Consider the following 26,184-nt stretch of genomic DNA (forward strand, 5'->3'; position numbering starts at 1 on the left):
TCTTGTTTATATATGATTCTGCACAGATGTTCTCCATATGTTTTATACGGTTTCCTAATGGCCACGTGCACACTGTACAGTTATTCTCTGCAGTGCAGTACATACATTAACAGTGTAGCTGTATTACGTGTGCCAGTCTGGCACTATGGCCTGAGCTACACATGGACACTGTCAACTATGACCAGTATGTGATCTAGTTATCAAAACTCCTGTATTAGTAGTGTCCAATCATCATCTTCCAAGTAAAAAATAATGATCAAATACAGTTTCCTTCAATTATGGTTTTTTTATGGCATAATTCTTTAATAATACTTTACATTTTTTAAACAGACATTACCTTTAAAGAACTTCCTATTCTTTCACTTCTAGCATGTGACCTGCAATAATAGAAACATGAAATTACAGCACTGTCAATAATCATTAAGCAAGTTTTTACAATGCTACTCAAACAAACTGTACTTTTTTTTAATTACTAGTTATTTTTCCTGACAGATTTTGAAAAAAAAAAAGAACAGTTATAGCTTAACATAACAATACAAGGATATATTTCTGCCACATCCTTAGTCAAAGGACAAACCCTGGAACCAGCTGATCAAGCATCTTCCACAGAAGAGTCAATCTACACTTTCTTGCTAGGAGCTACCACCCAGGCATCATTTGGCAACACTTGAGTGAACCAAGTATAGGATAATGTTGGAAAAGGTGGTCTTCAGGTATACAATTCACACAACAGGAATCTTGTAAAAAAAGTGTTTTGTATTTGTAAAAATCACCCCATCATTTCAGTTCCTTTTAAATATAAGTTTAGTTTAAGAACCATTAATAATAATAAGTCACATGAATCAATCAATAAAATGTTAAAAGAACTATGCCTAAAATAAACATAGCAATAAATAATAACTTAATACAAATACATACTAAAATGTTCCCGTTAAATAAAAATCACTTGCATCTAAAATGTGTTTAATAAATATGCATATATAAAAAAAGTCTGCAAAAAACAATTTTTATGGCATTAAGTTTAAGTAATGGTTGAATGGAAAGATATTCATTAAGTCCTGGAAAACTAAGGGCATTTAGCCTACGCTGCCATAAAAGCTCTTTGTGCTCAAGTCTAATTTGCCATTAACCTCCCTTGGCACTGGGGGGGGCTACTTTTCAAAAATCCCAAAGTGAAATCTGTCACACTGCATACAATTTACAGAGTGTTTGTATAGTGCATTGTTGTCAATTTTATTCTTCGTATCATAATTTTGCTCAAATCCTTTTACATAAACTTCTTTCTGCTTTCCCAAATAAATTGCAGAGCAGGTCGAACACTGTTAAACAAACAATGCCCTTGGTTTGACAGTTTCTCTTCTAAAACTGTACCATGGTTCCTGGACCACTTTCAAAATTCAAAGTTTCTACCTCAAGAAGATATGAACCTTGTTTGCAAAATCAACACTTTGACATTTGTCCAAACCGCCTATCGAAATTCTGGTCTGTCGCGACCATATTTTTGACATTACATGCAATTTTATATATAAATAAAGGTTCCTTCCCATCAGATTGGAAATGTTTGGTTGCTACCTTAAAATGTTCCAATTATTATTCACTATACATTTGACATCTTTACTGCATTTGTTGTATTCTAAACTATAGCACGTTCAAACTTGTTCAAGGGGGGGTTTAAACCTGGAAATTGTGCCTTATTCTTATTTGGAAGTCCCTCGCCTAACAGGTGTTTGAATTTTCTTCCCCATTCTAATAAAACCTTCCCCACAATAACATGAACTAATTCTTCTGGGTAACCCCTAGAAATAAATGTTCTGAAAACAACTTCCAGCTCACAAAGCAAATCATCATTACTAGAGGTCATCCTTATCACCTTAATACATTGACCTTTAAACTCTTTTTCTGGAAAAAGGGTGGCAACTTGAAAAGGGCAGATACGTGTTACTAAAAGTAGGTTTCCTAAAAATCTTGGACTTACAACCATCATCAGCCAAGGTTATTAAGGTATCCAAATAGTTTATACTGGTCATGTCACAGTGTGAGGTAAACTTTAAGAACTCTGTGGTGCTGTTCAAATATACCATAAAATAATCAATCGATGTGACAGGTCCCTCCCAAAGAATAAATAGTTTATCTAGGAAGCTAAGGTACAGATTAATGTACTTGAAAAATTCACTGTTGAACACAAATGATCCTTCCCAGTCTAACAGCACCAAATTAACATACACTGGGGTGCAAGCAGCACCCACTGCTGTGCTCATTTTAGGCATTGTTCTTTACGATTATATTGTTTGATTCATGTGACTTATTATTCTTAATGGTTCTTAACAAGCTAAAATTGTACTTAAAAGGAACTTGAAAGGATGGGGTGTTTTTATTCTGATGAAGTCCTTGCACAGGATGAAAGTGCTCAATGAACAACATTTTTTCTACAAAATTCTTTTTGTGTGAATTGTACACCTGGATACCACCTTTTCCAGCATTATCCTATACTTGGTTTAATTCAAGTAATAACATTTTAAACACTTGAGTGACCAAAGTATAGACAACTCTGCTAATTTCTCAGCTCCTTCCTACTACGGAATGTCTTAATTCTCCACAGTATACCAGGATGAGGAGAAGATGTGTTTATATACCTGTGTGGTGGGGATACACCAAGAGGAATGCCCTAAAACCACCAGATGCATGAGGCAGCGCATATTCCCTTAGGCCAGATGAAAGTACACCAAACATCACAACTAAGGGCTTAAATTTCATTAGGATATATTTTCCATCAAGTTCTAAGCATAACCTCAACAATTATAGAATACCAGTAAGACACTATTATAGTCCTGCCAAGTTGTCAACATCTGTGAGGGAAGCCTATCAAGAATCGTTAGACAAGACCCACTAATACAAGTTAAACAAAATTAACTCTGTCCAACAATACATCCTAAAGGAGACATAACTGCCTACAAAGAACAGTATACTGTGTGACTGGGCAAGTCACATCACTATCCTAGTATTCATATGTCCCTGAGAACAAGTACCGTCCCACTTCACCAACAATATAACAAAATTAAAGGTGGATGAAGAGAGAAATGAAAAAAGAAGAAGCATAGGTATTGCAGGGTTCTCCTAACACATACAAGGTCTTGGTGCAATGTGCAGATTGCAATACTCACTGAAAGCATACACAACTCCAGTGCCAGATTCACCATCAACCAGTACCAAAAGAGTTTTAAAACCAGCCAAACTGCCCCATGTCTAACATACAGTAATTAGACAACTGGCATAAAAACTGACTCCTAACCTCATTTAGGCAGTGGATGTCAAGTTAAATTCAAATTCTGCTGCTGTTTAAACAACAGCTACAAGGCTAGCAGTTTCAAATACATGTAGTGTTCATTACCATCAAAATGTCAGGAACTACTTTAAGACTGCTGTAGAGACTGTAAAAAAGAGCTCAAAGACAGACGGAGGCCAAATACTCTGGGAGGTCAGAGTCCCTGATGGAGGAAATTAATTTGTTTATTCATAGGTTCATACTAGGCTATCTGCCCTAGGGCATTTATAAGCCTAGCCAGAGTGTGTTTCGCTTTCGCCACCCATTTTAAATTAATTTTGCTATGCCCTTTTTCGAGGTTAGTATACTGTGCCTCTGTCTAACAGAGACACAGAAGTGATACCCGGGGTAAACCTATGATCTCCCATCCACTCATCAAGATTCCTCTTGAAGAGAGTCAATGAGGGACTCTGCCTAACCTGGATTGGGATTTTATTCCAGAGTGAAGGGAGCCTCTGGGTTATGAATCTGTCCCTACGGCATGTCCTATTTATTTCAGTGCTGAGGTTCAAGTGTCTTGAGCGCGTAGCTCAATGGGATTTGGATTTTCTGAGGTGCAGCATGTCCATTAATTCCGGGTTAGACATGGCTTTATACGTCAGGCACAGATCGCCTCTGAGCAGGCAGTATGCCACTGAGTAGAGCTGGAGTTTCTTTAACCGGGCAGCATATGGCATCTGTTTGAGCCCTTTGATCCTCTTGGTGAGGTACTTTTGGGGTCCTTCCATTTGCTGCAGGTGTCTGGTAAGGTACATCCCAAAAGGGGTATTGTACTTATGGGCCTGATGAGGGATGAGTAAAGAGGCACGATGACCTCCCCTGATCTAGATGTGAATCCCTTCATGATTAGGTGGGCTATATAAAATGTTTTTCTAACCACTTTGGCCACGTGGTTGTCAAATGAGAGATTGCTATCAACTTGGGTCCCCAGGTCCCTAATTACTTCTTCTGTACTTAATGAATTACCACCTATGTGGTAATTTGTGGGCACTTTGTTTTTGCCAAAGGGGATGACTATACACTTTTTGGCGTTTAGCTTGAGACCATGGCTCTGGCACCAGTTGTCTGTTTCTATGAGGCCCTTTTGGAGGATGCTTGTGTCGGCTGGAGAGTCGATTATGGCACCCAGTTTGCAGTCATCTGCGAACATGGTCAGCCACAGCCCTTCTGTGTTGGCCTGTACCTCCGAGAAATATATACCGAACAAGAGAGGCCCCAGGACTGAGCCTTGTGGGACGCCACTTGTAACTGGTTTGGAGTCTGACATGGCTCCAGCAATTTTAACCATGTGGGTTCTGTCCTTGAGCCAGTTTGCAACCCATCTAGTGACATAGGAGTTTATATTTAAGCTGGTGAGCTTATCTATAATGCCCGAGTGGGGTATTGTATCGAAGGCTTTTGCGAGGTCCAGGTAGGCTGTGTGGACCACCTTCCCCTCGTCAATGGCCTTGGTGACAGTTTCAAAGAAATCGGCCAGGTTTAAGAGGCAGGATCTGCCCTTAACAAAGCCGAACTGGGTATGATCCAGTGTCTGTAGGTCCCCAATATCTTTATTTATGAGGTCCATGATGATCCTTTCCATAGCTTTGCAGACCAAGCTAGTCAGGCTTATGGGGCGATAGTTTCCAGGATCCGTTGAGGCACCAGCTTTGTGGAGAGGGACCACTGTTGCTGTACTCCACTCTTTGGGTACATATCCTGTAGTAAGGCTGAGATTGAACAGTAGTTTTATGTTTGGGTTTAGCTCTTCTTGGAGTTCATGTAGGATGCAGCCTGGGACACCGTCTGGTCCCATTGATGCTGTGTTTTTTGCTTTGGAGAGGGCGGCTCTTACCTGAGCATCTGAGATGTCAGGGGGGCAGCACTCTGCTGGTATAGATATTTGCCCTTTTGGTGGGGAGGGGGGGGAGAAGTTTGCGCTGAAACTGTAAGCTAGGATGTTGGCAATGTCTGTCGGTTCGGTGTATTTTTTGTCATTTTGGACTAATTCTGAGCATATCTGGGAATTCTCACCCAGGTTCCTAACATAACTAAAGAAAGCCTTGTGATTATCCTTAGTGTCCTGTGCAATTTTTCTCTCGAAGCTGGCCTTAGACGATTTTATGAGTGCCCGTAGTTTTTTGCTAATACTGATCAGAGATGCCTTCCCTTTTTGGGATTTTGCTCTATCATGTAGTAGCTTCCTCCTTCTATTGTATAGTTTGTTTATGGCTGGGGTCCACCAGACAGGATGTCTGCCTTTGAAGGAGTGGGTCTTGGTTTTATTTGGGATTGTATGATCCATGCATTCCTGAAGGTGTTCATAGAATGCGTTTATAAAGGATTCTGCAGTCTGGGCCGTATTTTCACAGCTCTAATTTTAATTTTTACTACAAGAAATATAGTTAAGGAGATGGTAGCAACTCCTGACCCCGAGAAGGCAGATGTTGCATTTGGCTCTCATTCTGCTGTAGGTTATTACCTAAAGCTTCTGGTAAATCTTTTATTTTTCATCTTGTTTCATCCAAAAAAACAATCTGAGCAACATGTCAGTCAAGAAATGCATAAAACACAAGATTAACAACAAGGCTGCAGGGGGATTTACCTGCACTGCTGGTTCAAACTAATGACCTGGCTATGAGAGAAAGGAGGTAAAACATAAGTGACTTATGATTATCTTGTATTATGATGGTGGTGGTGGGGTGACTAGTCAACACTACTACATTCCTAAGGGTCTTTCAAGGGGCAACAGAGAGATATGAATAGAGCAGCACAACTCTTCAGTTTACGAAGGTGGAAGGATACATGGGTTGGAAGATTGGTATAATGGTTAAGATGTTTACCTTACAAGCACAAGGTGCAGGGTTTGATTCTCACATGGGGTAACTGGCTAGGCTTAAAATGGCCCACAAGGGCAATTAGCCTAGTAGTAATTTATGAACCTATGAATCTATGAACATGCCCTCACTGCTTCTGAAAGCACTAAACACACTTGCCATATGGAGAAGTGATGCTAAAGGGTAGGGCATATCAAAAATGCCACCCCAAGGTTTAACAGCCTTGAAGACCTGTTGTCCAGTTCTAATCCCTACAAACATGAATGGTTATTATTGATAAAAGACAGTGTAACGATGTTCTGGGGTTGGAATGGAAAATTAATTATGAAGTAACATCCTTGCATCACATCAAGTGGTTTACATTTCTTCCCTAATTTGTTAAACTTCAAAAAGTACATTAGAGAGTTATTACTACGAGATGGTTTTGTTAATCCATATCCCTAACATGATAACATCAGAGCTGTGGAACAGCATAAATGGTGTTATCCATAACATTTGTCAACTCACTGAAATTCTAGAAAAGATCATTGACAACCTGTCATATTCTGGATGACATTTCAAAGTATGATATCCCCAACAATAGGCATCACAGATGTTGACCCAATTAGATCATTTTCACTTTTGCGGATCAAATATACTCTAACATGGGGAAAAGTAAACCAACTAGGGCAATATTCCTTGATCTTTGATACTGCTGATTATTACCTGCTTCTTTTGGAAACTTGGTGGGACAGGTTTCTCCTTAGATATTCTGCAATGGCTTAAAAACAGGAATGAGCTTTGTGTTATGCTGATCGGGAGTCTGTTCCAGAGCAGCAGTATTCTCTGTAAAAAATTCCTGTCCCTCCAAGGAATTCTGTCGATGCTGCAGAAGAGGTTTAGATCCATAGACCAAGTACTTCTGAAACAATCTGACTTTGCTAATGTGCAGTAAATCCATCACTATTGGATTGAAAGATGCCTCACATGCCAGATGCAGATCACCACTTAGCAGTCTGCAAAATACAGAGTATAGTGACAAGGCCATGTTGTGCACATTATTTAGGCCTGGTATCCTTTCAGTTAATATCTCTCTTGGCGTTCTAGTTGTTGGATGTGTCTGAAGAGAAGCATGCCAACGGGGGCATTATACTCCATAATTCATCTAATAAGGGCCAAGTAAAAGGGAACAATGAGATCCCTATATCTAAACACAATCCTTTTGTTTATAAGGTTTGCAATAATCACTTCTTTTGTTAAAATTTATGTGATCACCAATCAACGTTTTCAACATGTTTTTTGTCAATCAAATTTATACCCTCAATTAATAATACTCATGCACCACACACACAAACTTTAGGAAGAAAATTGTTTTCTGTATTCTTGTCTCTCCACTCATTTACACCAATTCACTGGAACTACTGGGACTTCCTGTTTTTTTTTTTTTGACTGTCCTTGGCAAGAATGCTACCCATATCATCTGTCCTGTTTGGGCGAATCCCGTTGATTCTGCCTTTGGCCATTTCCTTAAAAATCTTTTCAGACATTTTAATGGCAACACTTCAAACAGCTGCTTTTCACACATATCTGGAACTTAAAACACCAGATACTAATGCAGCTGTTTTTTGTACATGCTCAGAACTGCAGTCCTAGGTAGCAAGCATTTGGTTTGGCAACATTTTTATTAAACATGAAATGATCAGAAACCATATGACTGAAAATTCTGGACAAGAAAGTAAGAAGTGATTAATCTGTGCTACTGACCCGAAGTTCACATAGAGGATTATGAGCAGGTTGCCGATCACAACCGTCTTATTATGTGTTCAAGATATGGATGCCAACTGTTGTCAAGGTGAATATCAGCATCCATTTCGAAAACACATAATAATGGGCTATGACTGGAGATCTGATTATAATTCTTTTGTAGTGCATGAAGCTTTATCATCTCCATGTAGTACCAGTTACAGAAAAAAGCACTAAGTGTTTTGCCAACTTTTGAAGTTATAAAGCACTTGTGAGCACTATCAGGCAGTAACACACTCTCTTATGTTACAGAAAGTCATGGGCACATTAGTGGCACAGACAGTGGGCAGAAACAAATCTGTTTTTAATTCTGCCTGCTGTTTGTTGGCCACTACTGGCAGAGTTAAGTGCCTAGTGTGATGCCTAATCTTGACAATGAAGCAGGGGGTGCTTAACAATTGTTAAGATTTGGTCTTTCGCTATAGAAGCGTTTAACTGGTTTGTCTTTTTCCAGATATTATAATATACTGCAGATTTTCACGGTGGTATGCAATACAAGTGCAAGCTGATAAAGATAAGATGGTAACTAGCACTTTCACATCACACCTGTTAAGCTGTATGATTTCAATCAGTTATTACATTTTGATCATGTCTGGGGAATCAAGAGAAACCCTTTCCAGATCATACATTCTAGCTTGTCATATGCAACTGACAAATTATACTTGAAAAATTATTCCTGGCCTGCTGGAGTGAAACACGAGGCAGGTCTCATTCCTGCCTGTGATACCAAGATGGGTGATAAGCTGAGGTTGCTGAAAGGCTGGCTGGGTGGGGTGGGGGGAAGAGATGTTGCTATAATGAGGCTGCACCTAGTACATACTAGGCTTTAATAAATATGACTTTCTGATGATGTACCAAGCATTTCCCTTTCCTGACTGTCTTGGATGACAGAGCCAGCCTAGTGTTAAACATGCTATGACGCCAGGCTTTATGACTGGGAAACACTCTGCCCTTTAGGGGGGTTAGCACACTGATAGGTTACCCTGTGGTGCATAGCTCTTATAGAAGCAACACAGCAAAGAGGTATTTACAGGAATGGGAGGACAGCATCCACTATAAATTACTCAATGAGGTGCAACCTGGCAGGAAAGTGTTTACGAATGGGAAGATGGTGTCTTCTGATTGTGAGCAGGGTTGCAGTTAGGGACTGGTGGGATGGATATCTTAAAACAAGTAATGCGAGACACATTTTGAAGTACCATACCTTATCCTAGGAGTTACAATAAAGACAGCCAAGTATTAGCATCTATCTTACCTCATAGCTCATTAATCTACCATCTGTGACTACTTCTTGGAGGTATTTTATATGGTGTCAAATTAAGACTAAATTCCATGAAGCAAGAATCCTTTTTGGATTGCTGGATGTACCAAACAATACAAATGGGGTATGAGATATGACAGTATCATTGCCATAAGCATCAGTACTTCCGGTAGTCACTAACGCTTTTGTTTTGCATTCATAGGTAGTTACTAGGCATGCGATCCAGGTGACTGTTGAGGAACAAAGCCCGAATTCCAAATTGCCCTCAAGCACTGTCTGGTTAAGTGACTTGTTCATGGCCACACAGTAAAGCAAATGAAGACTGAGGGAATTAAACCCTGCAACACAAGAACAACCTGTTTGTCATTGAGGAAAATCCATTTTCAACAGAGGCCTGAGGAGAACAGCTCCACAACATGTAGCTAGTTAACAGTTCATTGCTTTAATCCTCAGCACTAACTGCCAGATTCTAATTTCAAAAACATTTTATTAAAAGATCACATTTTGCATAATTTTTTTTGTAAAATCAATGAACCACTAATCTTTCCTACTTTACATATTCATACCAGCCTGTACACGCTAATATAAATAAATCCATAACCCCGGACTTTTCCCAAACTGCACGGTAACTTGTCTGAAAAATGACAGCTTATACCCAGAAGTGTGTATTATGTGTCACTGTGAATGGAGTTGCAGATTAGGAACAATGTACATCACTCATACAAGTTGCAAGAAAAGGACATCATAAAGTTATTTAATATATTTAATCTCAAAGAGGATGACAGAGGTATTTAAAATAGCAGTACACTGTGATTACGAGCTCTTCAAGAGTGAAACTGAAATTTCTTTAAAGTCGGTAAAAATTTTCACTGAAGGCAAAATTCAGTTACTGGCTAGTAATTACACTGCCTGTATGCCAGCAAAGAAGAAAGTTAGAGACAGCAGGAGAAAATAAGAACAGGGGAAGAAAAGCTCTGGCTGGAAAGAATTGTGCAGCTTTTCAGCAAAAAGCAGTTCAAGTTTCAGTTTTAGGACAGGAGATGGCTTCCAGTAATTCAGAGCAAAATAAATTAAATGCACTCAAACAGTTGTTTAAAATAAGAAATCCACTTGAGGAATATATAAAGTCAAATGTCAAAAGGCTGGGAAAAAAAACAGAAGCTTCTAAGTAGCTATTGATCAAAGTCATTATTCATCAACCCCCATTTTCTCAATTTGTGTACATGGGGTCAGGGTGTCACATACACTGTCACTACCGCTCAATTCAGTTACACTTCCCTACTTTATTTGACAATCATATCAGACTGTCACAGGTCTTTTCTCATGTAAATTCCTGATCTCTTGGTTGCATATCCTTATTTCCTCTTCCCTTGTTCCTTTCTCTCCCAAATCGTCACCATAGGTTCATAGGCGATTACTAGGCAAATGAACCCAGAGCCTTTTTTAGGCCTAGCCATGCTTCCCAAATGTATCTGGACAAGTTTTGATACCCTAGGGTTATTTTAAGGGGTACATGTAGGCTTGGGCATGGGTGGTCATGCATTTACATGCTGCTTCTACTTTGCTTACTAGAGACATAGGTTAACAGATGAGGATTAAATATCCAGTTCATCATCCACTGGCCCAATTTATGCTTGAATTAGGTTAGGGAAGAATGAACAGCTGTGTAAAATGTTACCATAACCATGGATGTCCTTCTCTTCTATATGCTGCAGTATTCATAACATGTGGGAGTCCGCCTCCGGCGGACTCATATGTCCGGCCAGTATACCAAAGTCTAAACACCACTGCAAGGTACGTGCGATGGCACACATAACTCAACGTATTTCAGCCATAAAAAGACGTCAGGTATAAAGCAGACGTCAGCATGTACCTATCTCAGAACTGAATGCCATAAAGCACCAGCCTGAAAAAAGTGAGCAACAGGTAACCAGGGATCAGGCAAGCATCAGGGGGAAGGCAGGGGAGGAAGCAATACTGTAGCATATAGAAGAGAAGGACATCTATGGTTATGGTAAGATTTTAAAGAACTACTCTACATCCTTCTATTCATATGCTGCAATATTCTTAACATGAGGGAGAGTGCCAAAGCTCATGCAGAGGATGAATTGGGATGAAGGAGCAGAAATATTTTCCACAAAGTCATGGAGAATAACTCTAGCAAACCCTGCTCTGGACTTGAAATAACATCCAATTTGCAGTGCTTGATGAAGGTATGAACAGAGGACCAGGTAGCTGCCTTCAGGAGAGAAGCTGTATCCAGTCCTTTAAAGAAGGCCCCAGAAGAGGACAGAGCCCTAGAGCCCTAGTAGTGTGCGCCCTTACAGGGGAAGACAGATCCTTTCCATTGGCTGAGTAGCAGAAAGAAATGGCTTTAGAGATCCAAAAAGAAACAGTTTGCTTGGAAACAGGTTGACCCAGAGCTCTCGGGTGATAGGAGACAATCTGTCAGACTTGCGGATGGGCTTGGTTTTGCAGAAATAGTATCCAAGTTGTCTGAATGTCCAAGGTGTGGAGAATCCTCTCAATGGAGGATTGGAGAAAAAGGAAGAAGGTAGGGAGATAATTCATTTAACACCTTGGGCATGAAGGATGGGTTAGTCAGAAGAGAAACCCTGTCCCTATGAAAGACAGGGAAGGTTGAAAAGGCCACGAGGGGATTCACCTCAGAAACCCTTCTGGCAAAGGTAATAGCCACTAGAACCACCATTTTCCATGTACAGTGTTGCAGGGAGGATGACATTGCTGGTTTGAAGGAGGCTAGGGTAAGTTTTTACAGGACAAAACTAAGATTCTAAGGAGGAGGCACTGGTTTTCTTGGTGGTCTAATGTGAAGGACACCTTTTAGAAGCAGCTTGACTTCCAACCTGGAAGACAAGGGAGGAGTCATAGGTAAGCATGCTGAAATGGCAGACAGATGTGCCTTAACAGAGGAATATGACAAGCCACTCTTCATTAATTCACACAGGTAAGACAAAACCACTGCCACCTCTACAGACAGCGGTTGTAAGTGTTTTTTAAGACACCAGAAGGAAAATCTCTTCCATTTGGAGACACCAGATTTCCTAGTAGTGGGTTTTCTGGCCTCCTGTAGAACATCCTCAGTGTAAAGGTGTCTAAAGGGAATCAAAGCCCTATCACCCACATAATCAAGTTTAGGGTCAACATCTGTGAATGTACTAGAGATCCCTTGTCCTGTGCGAGCAAGTCCATCCTGAGGGGTAACTTGTGGTGACTGCCCTTGGCTAAGTGTAGAAGAAGGGTGAACCAATACTGCCTTGGCCAAAAGGGGGTCAACAGCAATATTTCTGTTGGTTCCCACTGAATTTTCAGCGGAACCTTCTAGGCAGGATGCTAGGCAGCCATGGAGGGTTTTAGGAACAAAGGCCTTGCAGATATCGCAGGATGTGTGGGAGTCTAAGTCTACACTGAGACTTGCCCTTCCCAGCTGACATGTACTCACAAGAAAAAAACAACGCAGTAGCCAAAAGAAAGAAACCGTACAGGGTACTTATCTGAAGCACAAAAGTGAGTTCTCTGGTGAGCAACAACTGGAGCTGGCAGTCGGACAGGCAGCAGAAAAGTTCTGAGATAGGTACGTTCTGACGTCCGCTTTATACCCAATGTCTCTTTATGGCTGACGTACGCTGAATGATGTGCGCTGTTGCAGGTACCTTGCAGTAGCATTTAGACTGTGGTATACTGGCCGGATGTATGAGTCAGCTAGAAGCATACTCAGACTCCCTCATGTTATGAATAGGACATCTCTGCTTCATATGGATTAGATGCCTGTTTCAGAAAAGGGGTAGTCTCTGAAACAAAGGCCCATCCCTCCAGCATTTCATATTTATGTTGCAGTAGAGGTTTAGGTCCTTAGATCGGGTAATTCTGATTTCTTTTAAATGTACCAAAACCACCGCAATCTTCTACTTGACCTTCTCTGCAATTTGGGCTACTTTGACTTCTGCGCCTTTGTCTTCATTTCTTCGTCTGCCCCACAGTGTGCATCCCACCACCCAACTCGGGCACTTCATCCCCATCAGGTAAGCTTCCTCAGTTGCTGTACCTTCACAACCCATGTTTCTATACCAAAGAGAAGCAGCAATTTCACCACAGTTTTAGATATCTTACTTTTCTACTACTTCTGAATTCTTTTGTCCACATTACCTCGGACACTGTCAGGAGCTGCGGTGGTGGTGCTGCGGTAGCGTTGTCGCCTCACAGTAAGAAGTTGTCCTGTTCAATTCTCAGCTAAAGCGTCTTCTGTGTGGAGATTTGCGTGAATGGGTGCACCTTCGTTGAAGGTTGTGCATCAGGCCTGGCAAGTCAGTACGTAAAAATTTACTGCCAATTATTAGCGGACCGGAGTTCTGCTGTGACGACCCCTAATCAGGAAAAGCCGAAAGATACAACAACCTCGGACACTGTCAGGCTGGATGCAGCACCTCCAATCTATTTCTGACCTTCTCATTCACATTTTCCTTCTCCTCGACCACCACTCCCATATACCTGAAACAGAGGTGTAGCTAGCTATTGTGGTGCCCAGTGTCATCTCCCAATCTGCTGCTACCTACAAAATCTAAGTTTAGTGAGGAAAAAGTAAAAAAAAAAAAAGGTTCTTTGCCCTAGTAAATGCAGCTGTTACAGTCTATTAAGTGCTAAAGAACTTCAGTTATGAAGTCTAGAGAATAGACTTTCCGGGGGGGCGGGGGGGGGGGGGACGACTCTTTTTCCTTTTAAACTGTAGCACAAAGCTTGCTACAGTTTTTGCCACACACAGAGTGCTAATACATTAAAGACTGACTGCCATCTGCAGATCACTCCCCCCAACACTCTGCACCTAAGGTGGCTGCCCCCTTTGCTCCACCCAAGCTACAGACTTGAATTTAACCTGTTCCAGCTTTTTCCATTTTATCTTAATTATCATCTTCTGATTTTCCCCATTTTCTGCCATGGCAGCTGTCTTGTCTATATTCAGTTTTAGCCCATGTGCCTTCGGTTTTACACACTGGTCCCCTATCATTTATTGAAGTTCCTGTTGAAAGTCTGCTTGCAATGTCACACAGCCTATATACAACAGTTTTGATGATCTGTTGTTCCCGACCCATTTACTGTTGTAGTCCATCACCAGGATGAACAGCAGTGGGCTCACAGTTGAACCATCATGTACACAAACTCCCATACGAAATCCCTATTTGAGTCCGAACACTGCTAATATTGTGTACATAACTGGCCAAATCCGCTTTCTTGGGACCTTCGCATATGCTTCTCCAAGTATAAGAATTCCCAATTGGACTCATTCCTCATTTCCATCTTCTTTGCTACTATCTGTTTCACTGCAGTCATCAGGTTGGTTGTGAACCTATTGCTCATCTCCCACCTTACCTTGTACAACTCTGCATATTCATTTATTAAATTATTTTCTTGAGCATTTTCAAACAGTGTGACAGGAGGTTAACATCTCTGTAATGCCCACAGTTGTGAGTGTCCCCTTTTTTTGTACACATGCACTAGAATGGTTACTCTTTAATCATCTGGGATATGCAACTCTCTCCATACCTTGATGAGTACTGTCTGTGTTCTTCCAAATGTAGGCCATGCGTGAGCCAATAGAGCTTCTGGGGGATATTCTTTATTCAAAAGCTGTTGGAAGTGTTCCTTTCATCTGCTTTTGATGTCCTCTAGAGCAGATTGTTGTTGGCATTCCTTACAAGTGCTGTCTGGTGAGCAGACTGTTGTTGGCATTTCTTACAAGTGCTGTCTGATGACTATCTTCTTTATCATAGTTTCATAGTTTAATACTAGGCTATCTGCCCTGGGGCATTTGTAAGCCTAGCCATAGTGATGTGGCTTTCGCCACCCCATGAAATGGTACAAAAATGCACAGAATAGATTTAGAATACTGTGCTTCTGTCTAGTAGTGACACAATGAAGGTCCCCTTATATAATAGAATTAGTTTACTGTGCCCCTGTCTAGTAGTGACACAGATGTGACCCCTGGGGTAAACTTACGATCTCCCATCCACTCATCAAGATTTCTCTTGAAGAGAGTCAGTGAGGAGCTCTGCCTAACACGAACTGGGATCTTGTTCCAAAGCATGGGAAGCCTCTGGGTTATGAATCTATCCCTCCAGCATATCCTTCTGCCTTTGCATTTGCCTTGCGCCCTGATAAGCGTTTCTTTGTACCATTTGCTGTGTCACTTTCAAGAAGCTGTTTTTCTCTTATGCTTTGTTCTTTGCCATTGCAACTGCTCTCTCAGCCTCTGATAGCCAACCAGTATTACCTCTACGCTTGGTTCATCTTTTCTACCTCCCACTGTTTCATGCTCTCCTCATTTATTTTGATAACGTCCTGAAATTCTGCATTTCACCCTCAGCTTTCCTTATGTACTTTATTTTCATATCTGGCTAGTGTATCTGTTCTATATTCTTTATGCAAGCTGTTTTGAGACACTGCCATTCTTCTTCAATTCCGCCTATTTTCTCATCTGCCTAAGATGCTAACCCCCGAACATTTCCGTAAATCGGTGTGCTTTCACTCCACTCAACTTAAAACTCTTCAGCCTATTCTCTGTTGGCCTGACTGCCTTTACTAACCACTGCTTGCAGATGACTGTGGCCACCAGTCATTTATGCTGGAGGTTACAGGTTTCACTGGGGATGATTTTGCAATCTCTGATTCTATCGCAATGCCCTCTCCTTGCTACGAAGAAGTCTGCCTGAGGTACATGTTGACCACTCCAGCACATGATAGTGTCACTCTCTCTCTTGGTGAATCATGTGCTGTCCACCATCAAGCCACTTGCCAGGGAGAAGTCTAGAATAGCCTCTTCTCCTTTACTCCTATTTCTCAAATCCATTTAGGCCCAAGCATCCTCATATCCTGTTCTGTCTGCCACAATACGAACATTCTCCCCCTATCACCACCAACTCATCATTTTGTCCTTCTTTATACAGTTGGTCCTACAACTGCTGCACATTTTTATACAGGAATTACACTTTCCCAGCGGATGCTTTAAGACTCATTGCTGCCTTATTTCACATCAGCTGGGTAAAATAATGTTTAGTAAACAGAAAAGGCAAGACAAGGGAATGAGAAAAGCAGGTGCACGGGAGCTATCTGCCACAATCGAATGGATTCAAAGATCACTGGCCATTTTGTTAGTATGGTTATGTCTTCACTGGTGTTCTCTAAATAGTAGTTACTCAATAGGCTCGAGGTCAACAATTAAGTTTTCCTTTTCTCTTCCTCATAATCAGACTCTTCCACATGGTATATTATATGTCAAACAAACAACATGCCAAGAGCCTGGTCTCTGCTTGCCAGATTTGAAGTGCATGCTTCACCAATGTAGTCATGAGTGCAGAAGCTATAGCAAGTAACCACCAAAACTCCTTAGGCTTCCAGAGGTGAAGCTAGACTTAGACTTCATGATGAGGCAAAGAAGAAAGAAAGAAGGCAGCAGTTGCCAAGACTAGGGTCACTTCCTTTGTACGACGGTAAAAAAACAGCAACATTTTCCAAGACTTTAGCATGGACTTCTTTGTGAAAAGCAGTTAAGGGCTGCAGAAGGTTTTGTATTATTGTCTAATACAATAAATAGAAAAGCCAGGGTTATAGACTGTTTAGCACCATTGAAGGCATTCAGAACAATCACATGTAGGACCTTACAACTTCATGGAAACATTCTTCCATTACCTGCTTAATCCAGTTCAGGACTGCATGGCTCCCAAAGTTTAATCCAGCACTCAGATCATAAGGCAGAGAAAGCAATGTGGAATATGAAACCAGTTTATCAGAAGATCTGCAGGCACATATATATATATATACACACACACATACATACACACACACCGTACAAGCAATGGACAGTCAACAATTTACCTATAGTACATCATTGGAATGTAGGAGGAAAACAATTTGCCAGTCAAAAACTTATGCAGACATTCAGACTCCACAAAGAAGTCACTTAAGCCAAACCCAAACAGTGTGAAGCAGAAGCTTTGCTCAGAGCTCCACTACACCCAAAGAAAGGATTACCCATCCTGACATTTTTTTGAAGTTCAGCCTAGAAAAACACTTCACCACTTTGGGTAAAAACTCTTAAGGAAGCTCCATAGCACAAGCGGTGCAAACATGAGAGTAGTGCCACCTACGAGTTGAAGTAGGTTAGAATAGTTTGTGTTACAGAAATTTGAACAGAACAGATGTTTAGTTGCTGTAAGAATAACACAGCATCAATGAGATTTTATTTATTATTCATTTAGATGCTACACATGCTGGTTGCTAGAATGGATGAGGCGAGACATCAGAAGTAATTTTTTCTCCAAGTCTTTCAAGGCTAAGAGTACTGAACTGAGCTCCATCTGGCTGATATAGTAACTTGCCATCGTCCCCCAAGGAGGACTGACTGTGTTCACAACATACTATGTAAGTATAGATGAGCTTCTCAGCTCAGAGGTAAAGCATTCATTTTCAAGGTCTGTAAATGGCTTGGCATATGGCTAGGAACATTGGTAGAATTAGTGCGGGCTATGTACAAGGACTCAATGACTCAATTAGGACAGTGTTCAGTCTCATAGAGGGGTTCCCAGTGAGAATGGGTGTGCATCAGAGTTAATTTCTGAGCCCACTGATGATGGACTACATCAGCAAACAGTTTGGAGGGGACAGATTAACAAAGTTGCTGTATGCAGACAATGTGGCACTACAGACAGACTCTGGGCAACAATTTCAGCAATGGATAGTGTAACAGAATGCAAAACTGAGGGCACATGGGATGAAAATGAGCACAGATAAGATAGATATAATGGCAGTAAATGGGATAAATCAGGAAAAAGCTGGGAAATGAGACAGAAGGGAAACTAGTGGAACATGTTAACAGCTTCAAGTATCTAGGAGAGGGTGGGTGAGGAGATCTGAAGTCTGAATGAGGAAGTCAAAGCTAGAAACAGATGGGTTGCAGCCAAAGGACACAGAATGTCAGGGTAGTTTATGACAGATGAAAGCCAAAGAAGCTGAAAGGTAAGGTGCATGAAACAGTGCTGCATCCAGTATTACTGTAAGGTACAGAAACCTGGGCAATAAAGGCAGATCAGTTGGCAAAGTCAGAGGTGATGGAGCTGAAGTGCCTGAAACTGGTTATAGGAAACACACTGTGGGACAGAAAGAAATGAGGACGTCAGAGCAGAAACTAAAGCCACTCCAACTGCAGAAAAGGTCAAAGAGAACAGACTACGGTGGTTTGGGCAGGCACATTTGCAATAAAGAAAGCAATCTGGTGAAGGCGATTTGGGAAAGACAAGAAAAGGCAAGAGGAAATTAGGGCATCCAGAAAAGCGATGGATGGATTGTGGGAGAGAAAACCTGCAGCAGTCCAGCACGATTGTTGAAGAAGGTAGGAGAGTGGCAATGAATATAGAGAAAGAACATCAGTTGACCTGAAACCCAAACCACATACAGAAAATGGGACAAGGGGAAGTCATGATGATAATGATTATGATTGGTGGTGGTGATAAAAAGTTTCAAATACTGAAAAGGAACACTCACCAGCTTACTGACAGGAACTGTCTACCATGCTATGGCCTGGAAACCAGAATCCAAGCCCAGCGGTAGGTTCATAAGCATATATTTGTCTCCGCAGTCATAGATTCTTAACAGTTCTTTGCAACACTAGCACTTTCCCTCTGGTACATAAACAGCAACAAAAGACTGTCACTATCATCAAGCCAAAAATGTGCAGAATTTCCTAACCCTGGACTCTGTACTCTGTCCTCACCCAAGAAGCTAACACCAAAGAGAAACCCAGAGGAGCAGAAAGCTGACGCTCTCCATTGTGACCTTCTCGAATAGAATGTATTAGATATGCTTGTTTAAACTGATGTAGTCTGCAGTGACAGGAAACTCACTTCTATTCGTTGGAATCAAGAGGAGACCGAAGTAGCTCTCCCCATTCCCTCTTCTGATATCCGCTCACTCTCTATAACGTTTTTCATGCATCAGTGTCAGAGTCTGTTACATGAGTTCCACAGAAATAGAAGAATCTACCAGTGGATCCCTTTCTGGAGAAGGGGCTATAAGCTGGAAAACAAGGTCAAAGGTGATCACATTTAGAATGCAATGGACCTTTTGGGATGAGTCTCCAATCTGAAGTGAATACAGAGATCAGCTTCCAGGTAGTGAGAAGTTCACACTTTCTGGCCACATCTGTGTAAGGTCCTTGTTTTTCATTTGGCAAGTCACAAGAGTCTGATGTTTCTTGGAGTCTATCTGACTAGCTAGGTCTAGAACTGCAAGATAAATGACAGGGCTTTTATGGAGGAATTTAAACTGCTCCTGCTGTCTACAAATTATTAGGTTTATTTGGAGTAGGAAGTTGTGAGCAGGGCTCCAAAGAAAGAGTACTACATACATCCTTTAGTAATGGGATGACAGGAGGCATGGCTTTGCATTGGTCCTCCTCAGCACTGCATACCAGAAGGAAAGTTCTTTAACGTACTACTTAAAATGGTCTGTCATTAAACTGAATATGTTTCTAAATGAACCATTCTCTGGTGAAAGAGGTACATGAAATTAAATTAAATTATTGTAGAAGTCTAAGAGAGAAGATATCAAAACTTGAAGAAGAAACAAGAAGTGGCCATGTTTTCCTCTTAATTTTATTTTATTCCATGGATCCTTTGTTGACTACGTTAATCCCACTAGGCTACCTGCCTCTTTTCAGAGGAGATTCAAGGTGGTGTTTCTACTACTAGGGAAAATTTTATCAGGGTATCACTGAATTTTACCCTTACTCTATTCAGCAGATGCCATGGGATCTTTTACACCCATTTGAGCAAAAGCAGATGGGACTGTCATTTAAGAACTCATCCATAGGACAATGCACAAAGGAGTGTAGCACCCGTCCCTAATGCTGAACTCCAGTGTTGGCAATCTAGCCAACTATTTTGGGAATAGAACCCATAGCCTTCTGGTCTTCCAGAAGCAAAGACGAGTGTGCTACCTATTGCTCCACTGACACTTAATAGGATCAGTTGCAGAAAAGAAAGCTTAAGCTTAGAAAGCATTGTAGAAGACTTGAGTAGCCTTTTGCAATAGAGCAAAATATCACTCGTCAAATTTCTTATAATAAATGCAAGCACAGACGACACCTTTGATGGTTGGGAAAAGTACAGTTTTGTACCTACCATAAATGTAGATGTTCGAAGATCCACATTGCTGCAGTCCTTACACTTGGGTAGTCCGCTGTCCTCGGTCGGCCCGAATATCAAAGTATAAGGCTGACGTCGGTCAAGGCGCATTTGACTGACATCAGGACGTCAGGGTACAAATGCGCATGACCGACGTCATATCCTCAGTCTTTTCTTGCCCCAGATGTCAGAAGACCCTAAAATAAAGGTCAAAACCAAAAGACAGCAAACAAACATCCAAGCACCCTTGCCTAATTATATGTACAAAATATACACTATATACACAATATGTACAACTCAACCCACACAACCACCTCTAACTACAGAGGGAAGGAGGGAGGTAAATTGGACTGCAGCAATGTGGATCTTGAACATCTACATTTATGGTAGGTACAAAACTGTACTATGTTCTTCATCTCACATTGCTGCAGTCCTTACACTTGGGTAGAATCCCAAAGCAGAGGAATGGGAGGATGGCCAAACTATAAGGAAGCAGGAGCTGCCAAAATGCCCTGCAAAACAGCAGTGGCAAAACCAGCCCTGGATTTAGAGTAAAGTGGCAGGTGATAATGCCTAGAGAAAGTATGCACTGAACTCCAAGTAGCTGCCTCCAAAATATCCTTGGTTGCCACCCCCCTCAAAAAAGCTGTCGAAGTGGCAGTAGCTCTAGTGGAATGAGGCCTAATCCCGGCTGGAATCTCCTTGCCATGATGGGAATAACAGAAAGCAATGCAAAACCCAATCCACCTAGAAATAGTTTGTTTTGACAGAGGCTTGCCCTGAGAACTCAAAGCAAAAGAAACAAATAACTGCTGAGACTGCCTGAACCCTTTAGTTCTGTCCAAATAATATCGCAACTGCCTGTGTACATCTAAAGTGTGCAAAATCTTTTCCCCTTTATTTTGGGGATTTGCATAAAAAGTAGGCAAATGAATAGTTTGGTTTAAAGCCACACTAGAAACCACTTTAGGCATAAAGGAAAGATTAGTACGTAAAGATACCCTATCCTTATGGAAAATTAAGAAAGGCTCAACCGCCATAAGGGCCTGCAATTCAGAAACCCTTCTTGCAGAGGTAATTGCCAACAAAAAAGCAGTCTTCCATGATAAATATTTCAACTCAGAAGTAGCTGCAGGCTCAAAAGGTTGTAGAGTGAGTTTCTCCAACACAAAATTGAGATCCCAAGCAGGAGTAGGAGCTCTTCGTGGGGTCTTATATTCTTTGCCCCTCTAAGAAATTGCTTGAACAAAGGATGAGAAAACAATGGTGGGTCACAATCATAGTGAGCGAAATTGCTGCAGCATGAACCTTAATAGAAGAGAAAGACAAACCTTTGTCCAGTAACTCAGTAAGATATTGAAGAGCCACACTCAAATTAGGCTCAGAAACATCAAAATCTTTTGCTGCACTCCAAAATAAAAATCTCTTCCATTTATCTGCGTACACTTTCCTTGTACTAGGCCTTCTAGCTTCCAAAATCACATTCAAAACTTGTTGTAGAAGTTGAGACCCTCTATGGTTCAAAACAGAATATGCCAGGCTGTTAGGTGAAGAGAGTGAAGTTTGACATTCAGCAAATGGCTGTCCTCCTGTGACAACAGGTGTGGAATCGAAGGCAAAGGCCATGGAGGCTTCCGTACCAGACTTCTCAGTAATGGGTACCAGTGCTGTCGAGGCCAATCTGGAGCTATTAAAATCATCCTTGGCTTGTCCTGTCTGACCTTTAGAAGTACCTTTGGGAGGAGAGGCAGAGGTGGAAAGGCATACACATGAAGATTGCTCCAATTGAAAGAAAGAGCATCCACTTTCCAAGCTGTGGGATGAAACCTTTTTGTGCAAAACTTTGGCAGCTGATGGTTTAGTGGAGAAGCGAACAGATCTATGTCTGGAGTTCCCCATGACACTGTCAATTTCTGAAACACATGAGGATCCAATTTCCACTCGTGGGGATCCATAATTGTCTGCTCAACACATCTGCTAAGGAGTTCTGTGCTCCTGGCAGAAACCTTGCCTGAAGATTGAGCTGTAAACTGAGAGCAGTCTCCCACAAAATCATTGCTTGCCTGCATAGAGGATAAGAATCGTTCCCCTTGCTTGTTGATGTACCACATGACAGTTGTGTTGTCTGTTAGAATCAACACCTGCCCTGGAAGAAGTAAATCCTTGAAAGCTATTAATACAAACTGGACTGCTAACATCTCCTTCAGGTTGATATGTAGATGTTGTAGTCTGGCAGGCCACTTGTCTTGTATCCACTTTCCATTTAGATGAGCTCCCCAAGCTTTGTCTGAGGCATCTGTCGTTAAAATCTGACTCTCCTCTGGCCGGGTCACAGAGAGTCCCTTGTTTAGGTGACATTCCTGAGCCCACCACAAAAATTCCTTTTGAATGCAAGGTATTATTTGAATGACAGTGTCTAGATCCTGGCAGTGCTGTGTCCATACATTTTGAGATACCATTGCAGCTTCCTCATATGCAGTTTGGCATTGGGAAGCACCAGAATACAAGATGCCATGAACCCTAAGGCTTGAAGGACTGTCCTTGCAGTCAGCCCGGACTGATGAGATAGCTGATGGAAGTAAAGGGATAGACTCTTTTGTTTGTCCGGGGTGAAAAAGGCCATCTGGGATGCTGTATTCAGTCTCACACCCAGAAAGCACATGTCCTGAGAGGGTACTAGACTGGACTTTATTTCGTTCACAGAATACCCCAGGCATCTTAGCACTGCTATCACATATTCCAAATGATGAAGAAGCTCTTCCTTCCTTGAGCCAGAATCAGGCAGTCGTCCAAATAAGGATAGATCTGTATTCCTTTTAGCCTGAAGAAAGCTATCACTGGAGCCAGAACTTTCGTGAACACTCTGGGCGCAGTAGATAAGCCAAAGGACAATGCAGAGAACTGATAGTGAGAAGTCCCAGCTCGAAAACGCAGATACTTCCTGCAACTTAGTCTGATAGGAACATGAAGGTAAGCCTCCTTGAGATCCAAAGTTACCATCCAATGATCTTTGCCCAGCAGAGGTAAAAGCTGCTGTAACGTCAACATTTTGAACTTGGGAATGTCCAGATAAGTGTTGAGGGTAGATAAATCCAAAATTGGTCTCCACGTGTTCCCCTTCTTTGGTACTAGGAACAGGCGAGAATAAAATCCTAGGCCCACTTCTGGCATAGGGACCGGCTGTATGGCCCCTATTTGGAGTAACAGAGAAACTTGCTTGTGAGCCTCTATTCTTTGTTGAGGAGGAATGTCTGGCATGCCTTTGAAAGGAGGCAAGGTATGGAAATAAAACCTGTAACCGTGGTGTATGATATCCAATACCCATTTGTCTTGGGTAATTATACGCCAATTTTCTTTGAAAAGTGCCAACCTTCCTCCCAAAGGTGCTGCCAGACGAGAAGGCTCCGGCAGCTGAAAAGGTAGGTCATTGGGTCTGTTTACGAAAGGACTGACCCTGCCCTCACCGAAGACTGTGCAGGAGAACTCCCTGTTCTAGGCCTGAAAGAGCCCTGAGCTCTACCCCTACCACGTCTAGATCTACCCCTAGACTGGGAATCATAAGAAGGATACGTCCACCCCTTAGTAGGCCAATTTCTACTAAACTTTGGAGGCTGGACCTGCAAAAATCTTTAACAGTCTGCATAGACTTAGCCTTGTCTTCCATTTTCTTTAAAACTGCCTCAACAGGAGGAGCAAACAACACGTCAGATTGTAAAGGAGCATCTAAAATCCTTGTTTTAACATGTTCAGATAAATTTTGATCCCTCAGCCAGGCATGCCTGCGAAGAACTGACCCAGTGGCAGCCACCCTAGACGAGGCCTGTACAGCATCAAAACCACATTGCAAAGAATGCTTACCCACCTGTTCAGAAACATGCACTAAATCTTGCAACTCTTTACAATCAATACCTTCTGCCAGAGCATCAACCTTAGACTTCAATTGTGAAAGGAGATAGTTTTGGTATTTCAACATGTGAAACTGGCAATTCAAAGCCCTCATAGCAAGAGTGGAAGAAGTATAAACTTTCTTTCCCCATCTATCCAAGGCCCTGGCCTCTTTGTCTGCAGGAACCGGATTCTTTACAACAGAAGCCTTAACACCTTTAGGCCCCTGGCTAACAGTTTCTGGGTCTGCCCTAGGACTCTTAAAAGAAACTTATGAGCTTCAGGCACCCTGTAATACCTATCCGGTTTAACAGGAGCAGGAGGCAAAGAATCAGGATTAAGAGAAGCCTCTGTAAAAACATCTTCCACTACATCCAAAACAGGAGGTATAGCCAAAGGCCTATGCTGGGGTAAAACAAAATTCCTAAGCCTTTTCCTGGAATCAGAGAAGTCCTGACCTTCCCACTTAAAATGCTCCCTCATGGAATGAAGAGTTTCTGAAAAGAAAAATCCTCAGGAGGAGAAGCAGAAGGAGTAGAATCATCCACATCAGAATCAGAATAAGGAGAGTACTCCTGCAAGTCTTCAGCCGAAGACTCTGAAACATCTGAAGCCTGCTCAAAACTCCCTAACTCAGGCTCCACCCTAGGTCTCTTATCAGGAGGGGGCATAGAACCCTAATCAAAGTAATCAAATCTTCTGCCATTTTAAGCATATGCTTCTTGGACACAGTCCCTGAAGAACTAGGGGTAACACCAACTGAAGCTAAACCTGGCCTGCCCCTGGGAGAAGCCTTGGAAACAGAAGGAGAGGGCCTAACCACCCTAGGCAGGGAGGGAGAATAGTAACCTGAGAAGCCCCATCAGCCTGGCCTGCCTCCTGAGAGGCCACATCCTGCAACAACAAAGTCTCTCCTGGGATCCCAAAGAAACCTCCGGTGGAACCACCGGCTCCACCGACACCTCTAAAGAACCGGCGTCCGGTACTGACGGTTCCTCTAGCCTAGGTTTAACAGCTTTGTCCTTGCGCTTCTTCGAAGAAGCGGGCGTCGGAGCATCCGACGGCATTTTATAATTGCACCGCTTCCAGAAGACTAACCTGGCACAATCTAATCTCCTCTTAATAGTGCGCTTATTGAATCTAGCACAAGAGCGACACCCAACAACGTCGTGCTCAGGCCCTAAACAAGGAATACACAAAGTATGGTAGTCTCTATGCGGTATCTGTTTCCCACAAGAAATACAATTATTCACTTTTTCTGACATCCGGTAAACCACTGAGGCACGAAAAAACTAAAATATTCCCCAACGGGGTACTTAGCCAACTTTGATTCGGTCTGAAACTCCGAAATCGAACAATTTCAGAACGCCAACCGGCACTTGCAACGCTGCTTCTGCATCGGACCATGCGGCAAAAAAGACTGAGGATATGACATCGGTCATGCGCATTTGTACCCTGACGTCCTGATGTCAGTCAAATGCGCCTTGACCGACGTCAGCCTTATACTTTGATATTCGGGCCGACCGAGGACAGCGGACTACCCAAGTGTAAGGACTGCAGCAATGTGAGATGAAGAACATCTGATGTGGTGTCCAGATATTCCAAAATGTAGTGTGTGCAGGTGCTTGGCTCTGAGCTGCTGATATAGTGACCCCTGGATATCTCTACCTCAACAGCTGGGATATATCCCATTCCATCAAGAGAAAAGTAGAAGCCTTGAGAAATCTCCAGAAATGAAAATACGTACCTGGAAACTGATATCCAGTACATGGATATTTATTTTCTGTGATCTTGAGAATTTCAAAGTAGGGTGGCATTTTAACAACAATTACTGGCAAATAAGCTGTCTTATCTGCTCAGTACTTTTTAGAACTTCCTGTTAAGGCAGTAAAGTTTATAAGGAGGTTGGGGGTCAGTCTGTTTTAG

At 41.9% G+C, this 26,184-nt stretch overlaps 1 protein-coding gene across 2 annotated transcripts in view; it reads right to left on the minus strand.

The window, feature by feature from the left end:
- ADD3 (adducin 3) overlaps nucleotides 1–26,184 on the minus strand; it is a 3,087,715-nt gene that overhangs the window by 2,465,459 nt on the left and 596,072 nt on the right. For both annotated transcript variants that reach the window (XM_044055712.1, XM_044055702.1), the window contains exon 3: nucleotides 338–377. The gene's annotated coding sequence lies outside the window, so the exon portion shown is untranslated. The remainder of the gene's footprint in view (nucleotides 1–337; nucleotides 378–26,184) is intronic.

The sequence above is a fragment of the Protopterus annectens genome, chromosome 14.part0 (assembly GCF_019279795.1).
Source record: "Protopterus annectens isolate FY-2018-M chromosome 14.part0, PAN1.0, whole genome shotgun sequence".
Taxonomy (NCBI): domain Eukaryota; kingdom Metazoa; phylum Chordata; order Ceratodontiformes; family Protopteridae; genus Protopterus; species Protopterus annectens.